The sequence below is a fragment of the Hippocampus zosterae genome, chromosome 7 (genome assembly GCF_025434085.1).
Source record: "Hippocampus zosterae strain Florida chromosome 7, ASM2543408v3, whole genome shotgun sequence".
Lineage (NCBI taxonomy): Eukaryota > Metazoa > Chordata > Actinopteri > Syngnathiformes > Syngnathidae > Hippocampus > Hippocampus zosterae.
The window spans coordinates 9,287,196-9,293,618 of record NC_067457.1 but is presented as its reverse complement, the minus strand read 5'-3'; the positions used below and the strand labels follow the sequence as shown (position 1 = coordinate 9,293,618).

Here is a 6,423-nt window from a genome sequence, read left to right as displayed (position 1 = left end):
CACATTCCGTGGCTGGCCGTCTATTTCTTCGGCCCACATTCCGTGGCTGGCCGTCTCTCACACTACACGGTACGGATGCCAAGGTTGCGCTCGTTCCTATTAGCCAAACGCGGTCGACGCAACCTCCCTTTTGCGCTGGACTTTGGCAGGGACTAGGCTCCCACCGGACATCTCCGTTTGGGTTCACCCATCTCTTGTCGCAGCATAGTTCAATCGTACCCGTGTTTCCGCCACAATCACACAGCTAAAATTTCGATCCTCCGCGGGACCACTGAAACGACTAATTTCCACGTCCACGTTTTATGGGACTTCCTACTATTTTCTTCTCGTTTATCATTCACACCAGACATGTCACGCATACAATTCCCAAAACGTTTTGTTACTGTTCCCTTTTTATTTATTGTTTTTTATTTATTTTTCCTGTTTTTTTTATTTATTGTTTTTTATTTATTTTCCTGTTTTTATTTTTACTCTTCTTTCGCTGTCTCTATTTGGGGCCACTCCCCCTTCAATAGTCGCATTATGACGGCTTTTGACTAGGAGAGACAACTTTCCCTGGAGCCCGCCGTGGCCCCATCAGATCCGTTTAACTGTCCTCCGTGCGGGGGACAACGCTCCCTCCCCCACTTTCCAAGAGCGAGCATGCTGCGGCGACTTTGAGTGCAAGCAACTCACCTCACAACAGGTCGTCGGCTGGCCGCTGGATGCTCGCGGAGAGAGCGGACGGGACGGTCCCCTGGAGAACACGAACCCTGTTCGTGACGCCAAAAATGTGGTATATGGTGTTTGCTGCTTCGCTGGTCTTCAAAAAACACTCGGTGATCGGTGGCTGTTTCCCGACGAATGAGCACTTCAGGGACCACGGCTGATTGGGAAAAGATTTTATTCTACCGATGTCAGAGTGGAATCGATTCTGGCTCCTGTGAGTCTCAGATATTATCAGGCCGCCCCGAAGAAACACATTCATGAGATTATATAGAGACAATATGATAATGAGAGGCAGGGAGGTACGCCTCTCATGCAAATCCAGAAACAAAGCAAGTAACATGTCATCTGACCCGGTGTGGCCGGAGGAGACCAAAGGTTATGAGGACCAACTGCAAAAACATGTCCCGTGGAGGGGGCCCCAGACTTGGTGGGGCCAGGAAACCCCTCGGGGGCTGCTAATCAACCAAGTGAAATAGGGTCCAGACTTCACACTACATTCTTTGGTTTAAGTACAAGCAGAAGCTGAATTCTCCCTGACCCGCAAATATAGAATAGAATCGTGTCACTGACGCCAGGTGGACATTCTAAGGCCACCTACAGGAATAGAGAGGGAATTCCAAATTACACTTCACCTTGAAAGCAATTAACCTCACCCACCACCCCCCCAAAAAATATATTTTTTAATTGTATGTGTAAATGGACGGCGGCTATTATATACGTCACTCAGACATGAAAATAAACAATGCCGCATCATGTCGCAAACAGAGGCGGTTGCTCTAAGACTGCAAGGGAAGCTCAGCTGCCCCTAAAACGTCCAAAAATAAGTGATCAAATGCATGTGTATACATACAATTGTGTGTACATGTCATTGACTAAATATGCGCTACAACCCGCTCAACTTTTTTCCGAATCAGCTTCTTACTACTGGTTACAACGCGACTCTCTTCTCATTCATTCCAGCAGCTTCACTGCACTTTAAACTGTGTGGACGCTGAGCGTCTACAGCGCGGATGCTGGGCGTCTCGCGAGTTCTGTGTAGGTTGTCCCAATGCATTGAAACGAGACGAGTCATTGGATAAATGCTGATTTGGTCCCGCCCATCGGACGCTCAGCGTCTCCGGGAGTCTATGGACAGTGGGTGTTTATGGGCTGGTTTAGCATGATGATTGGATGAAGCTGAATCTTCCTTTTGATTGACAGTGAAATGATCCAATCATCAATTTCTTTGGTCTTAGGCATTGTGGGAGCATTTTTCAATTCTCATTCTGTTCTGAGTTGAACTGGAGACTTATTCGAGTCATCTGAGCAACGCTCTCTTTGTTAAAATCGACGAGCGACAAATGAATCTTTCATTTCTGGTGGGTTTTATTGTAGTTGCTGTAGTTGTAGGACACTAGTGAAGTCCCTGGAAAAGACGCCTTGTTGGTCTACACGGGGTCATAGATCATTTTCTTGAAAAGGAACGGAGAGTAGAATCCACGTTTAGACAAACGGACACATTTTATGATGTAGGCCGAAATTGAGCTTCCCCTCCTTGACGGACCAGCAGCCGCCACTGGTCCCAAAGTAGAATCTAAGTGTGCGCGTGAGTGTGTGTTTGCGTTTTTGGATTCGAGCCATGCATGCATGTACGTATGTGGTTGTTTTATAGGGTAATAATTCTCCGGGTGCTCCGGTTTCCTCCCACATTCCAAAAATATGCATGGCAGGCTGATTGAACACTCTAAATTGTCCCTAGGTGTGAGTGTGAATGCGAATGGTTGTTCGTCTCCGTGTGCCCTGCGATTGGCTGGCAACCGATTCAGGGTGTCCCCCGCCTACTGCCCGGAGACAGCTGGGATAGGCTCCAGCACCCCCCGCGACCCTTGTGAGGATCAAGCGGTTCGGAAGATGAATGAATGAATGAATAATAATCCCCCCACCCACCCCCATGCATTTCATGTGCCCCTCGAAAGACTGAGGTCCGGTGACGGGTCTACATCTAACATCCACCTTATCCTGGTCGCCGGAAGATGGACCCTATCCCAGCTAACATCGGGGGGAAAACAAATTGCACACTCGCTGTTTGTGAGTTGATGTAGAGAGACAGACAAGCATGAATGCAAACAAACATTGTCACTGCAGTGGGAATTTGAATCACTGTTGCCTGGCTGGTAAACTGCAATAATATCAGTGACTTGATTAATCATGTGTGACAATTTTAAAAAAGCACACACATACACACACACACACACACACACACACACATACACGAAACCAACACTGAACAAATTAGCTTTTATTAATTCGTTAGTGGTTAAGTAAATGAAACATTGTACAATAATCGATGACAACAATGTTAATTCACTTTGAAGTGCCCATCATTAAACCACTAAGATAAATTGTGCATTTAAAAAAAAAAAGCTAGAATATTTCATTTTCTATGACAAGCGTGACAATTTTGGCTCAAGAAAGAAACTTCTAAATGCATGGTACAGGTATGTGCCAGCAGCTTTATGCATTACGCTCTCTGGTATGCAAAATGTTTACGCATTATGAACTGCATTGTGATTATTTACAAAAAACAAACACAATTTCAACAAGTTTCTGTGCTCGAAATAATCTTGGACAATAAAGCATTGCTGAACTTGTCACTTAATATATTTTACACGTTCATTGTATTACCGGCCTAGGTGGTTTCCATCTCCCCCTCTTCTATCCCATGTTTGAGTTACATGGAGAAAAAAAAATCACTTGCGAATTGACTTTTGTTTTATGTCATTGCAGAACATTTATCATGAGAATACATGAATTTGACCCCACAATTCGCGATGATGACCAAATCAAACAACTCAACACGCGTTAGTCAAACAAATGTGAACACGGTTAAACTTAGGAAAACCAATTTGACTGAAATGCTTGGAGAAACACTTGGAAAGCTGCAGACAAAACCATAACAAAATGATTGAGCCCCAGGGGGCAGTAGCGGTCTGCAGCGTTACACAATCTTGCCAATTTATTAACTAACAGGTTTCTTAAGCATACTCAACAGTAAACACTCTATACGGTGTTATGATACTTGTTCGACATATTGGTCCTTATCTCAGTTTATTATTTGAAAAAAACTGAGAAAGTTTTCAAAATGATACACAGACATGTGGAACTGAAAAATAAACCCAGGACATTGGTCTTAGCTGGTCTTAAATCTTCAGAAAATAAAAAAGAATTAGGGTTGGTAATCAATGAAATGGTAGTTAACCCTTTCAGGGACAGCGGATACTACAGTGGACAGCTTATCATGTTATCAGGATGCAGGGTGCATGAAAGGGTTAATAATGGTTTTTTTTTTTTGTGTTGAATACATTTTTGGTTTGAGGCAAAATGGACTGTATGGCTGCTATCAGCCGACTGGCTGTTAATTCAGGCTTAACTTGTTTGCCGTCAATTTGGCGACAGCTGCTTCTTCTTTTTAGAAAATGTTGCTCATAAAATTTGTATTATTCTTAACCACTGCTTTACTCATAACCTGGTAAAACTTCTTGGAAGGTCCATCTCATCAGTATGGGTAGTACCCCTTGTTGGATCAAAATCTTGACCGGATGTGCCAGGTCAAATCTTTAGCAAGCATTGGCTCAGTTCCTTTGGAGCCATCCATCCATCCATCTGTCCATCCATTCATTTTCTGATCCGCTTTTACTCACAACGGTCGCAAGGCGTGCTGGATCCTATCCCAACTGTCTTCAGGGAGTAGGAGAGGTACACCTTGAACTGGTTGCCAGCCAATCGCAGGGCACACATAGACAAACAACCATTCACGCTCACAATCACACCTAGGGACAATATATCCGATATATTGTCCATAGGTTATATTATATCGCATTCCATTAACCTGCCACGCATGTTTTTGGAATGTGGGAGGAAACTGGAGTACCCAGAGAAAACCCACGCAACTCTACACAGGAAGGCCAGAGCTGGAATCGAATCTTGCACCTCTGCACTGTCAGGCCAATGCACTAATTTGCTATTTCATTCAATTTGGGTTGCTTTTAACCCAGCGGTTTGTGAACTCTTTCTATATTTGTGATTATACGAAGCATAATCATTGCTGATGCTCTTTTACAGGTCATGAAAAATATCCTTTTGGATAGTTCTGAAATGGAATTTGAAAGAGTAATGTTGGAAAATGAAATGAACAAGATGGAGAATTCAATTTGGGCCTTGAGTTGCCGCGTGGCTGTTATATTTTCACTTCCGGGGGATATCTCATTATTTTCGTCCACATAACTAGAAAATATCCGTTGTTTGCCCACTTTCCATTACTACTTTGAATCTCCATGAATCTTGGTATTTATTTACAACGCCAGTGGATCTGTAATTTGACTTAGTTCCATTAGCTCAGTAAGGAATATTTTTGTAAATTGTTTTGTAATTTTAAGCTTCTGTTCAATTAGCTCGCTGTGTTGAAGATGCCACATCATGTTTGTTTGTGGCATTGCACATCACTCTGTTTATATACATACGCACGTCGCACATCATGTAAAAGGCGAGACGTCATTCTTAGAGGGAAAGAATACTGCTGTGGCAACTTTTGGAGGCTTCGTAAATTGTCGACACTGCAACAGAAACTCTTAAATGTGAAGGCAAGCGAGGCTTGAAGAGAATAGAAGATGGGAGACTAGACCAAGTAAGGCTTGAAGGGAGTAAAAGATGAAAGATTGGGAGGCAGTTAAAGGCAATTGATTTTTTTTTAAGGATTATGATCACGTTCTCTCGATTTGTATTTATTTTGTTGCCCAATGTTTCTCTATTACCTACACAAATGGCTTTACTCTACTGCAGCGCTCTAAAAACAGTTGGGCCGGAAGTAACCCAAAATGGGTCAAAAATGGACCGACCCAACTTTTTCGCTTAGTTATTTAACCTCAAGACCTTTTTTTAAAAAAAATTAAAATTCCTTTCAAGGACAGCGGTTACTACAGCGGACAGTTTATCATGTTGTCAGGTTACAGGTTATCATTGTTGATGCATGAAAGGGTTAAACCGAAAAAGTTGGCTCACATGAATAACTCACAAAACAACCAATGTATGATGGTTAGGTTGACCTTACCCCTCAAAATTGGTTTGATTTATACAAAACAATCCCCCCAAATCGGGTTGTGTTGTGTAGTACTCCTTTGACAATCCATCAGTTAAGGGAAGTTTACAGGAAGCAGGTTTTCTGTTGTGTATTCTGACCATGTGAAGCAAAACCTAATGCTGTCAGAGGCATTGGGAATAGAATAGTCAAACCCTGATAGGGGTTAGTTGTCAAATAATTTGCTGTATTTTCCACACTATAAGGCGCACCCAAAAACATTATTTTTTTTCACCAACAGTGCGCCCGATAATGGCATGACTTGTTTCCATGTTAGTGTTCCTCTGCCATCTTGTGGTGATTCTTGGCAGGAACCAATCGTGACGTAAAAGGGTTCTGCCCGACACTAATTGCCACGTGCATTCGCCAACACACACTCAAACAGACAACTACCGGTACTTTGTGAGCTCTGCTCAGCCATTATGAAACGAAGATACTTTAACACCAAAAGTGTTAACTACAGACTAAACGAAGGAAGTCCACGAGGTTTGTGTGCCTTTTTGTTGATTCAATTGTCTTCATAACTTTTGTCTTTCATTTATAGTTTTATAAAGCCATTTGTATTTGTATGTTTCATGTCTGTGTTTGTGAGCAGTTCTCAT

At 42.7% G+C, this 6,423-nt stretch overlaps 2 long non-coding RNA genes across 2 annotated transcripts in view; one reads left to right on the top strand and one right to left on the bottom strand.

Annotated features, from left to right (window-relative positions):
- Positions 1-2,971: 2,971 nt before the first annotated feature.
- The window catches only part of LOC127604356 (uncharacterized), a 137,232-nt gene continuing 133,780 nt past the window's right edge, over positions 2,972-6,423 (bottom strand). The window contains exon 2 of the long non-coding RNA XR_007963290.1: positions 2,972-4,517. This is a non-coding gene — a long non-coding RNA (uncharacterized LOC127604356). The remainder of the gene's footprint in view (positions 4,518-6,423) is intronic.
- The window catches only part of LOC127604332 (uncharacterized), a 62,969-nt gene continuing 60,487 nt past the window's right edge, over positions 3,942-6,423 (top strand). The window contains exon 1 of the long non-coding RNA XR_007963265.1: positions 3,942-3,987. This is a non-coding gene — a long non-coding RNA (uncharacterized LOC127604332). The remainder of the gene's footprint in view (positions 3,988-6,423) is intronic.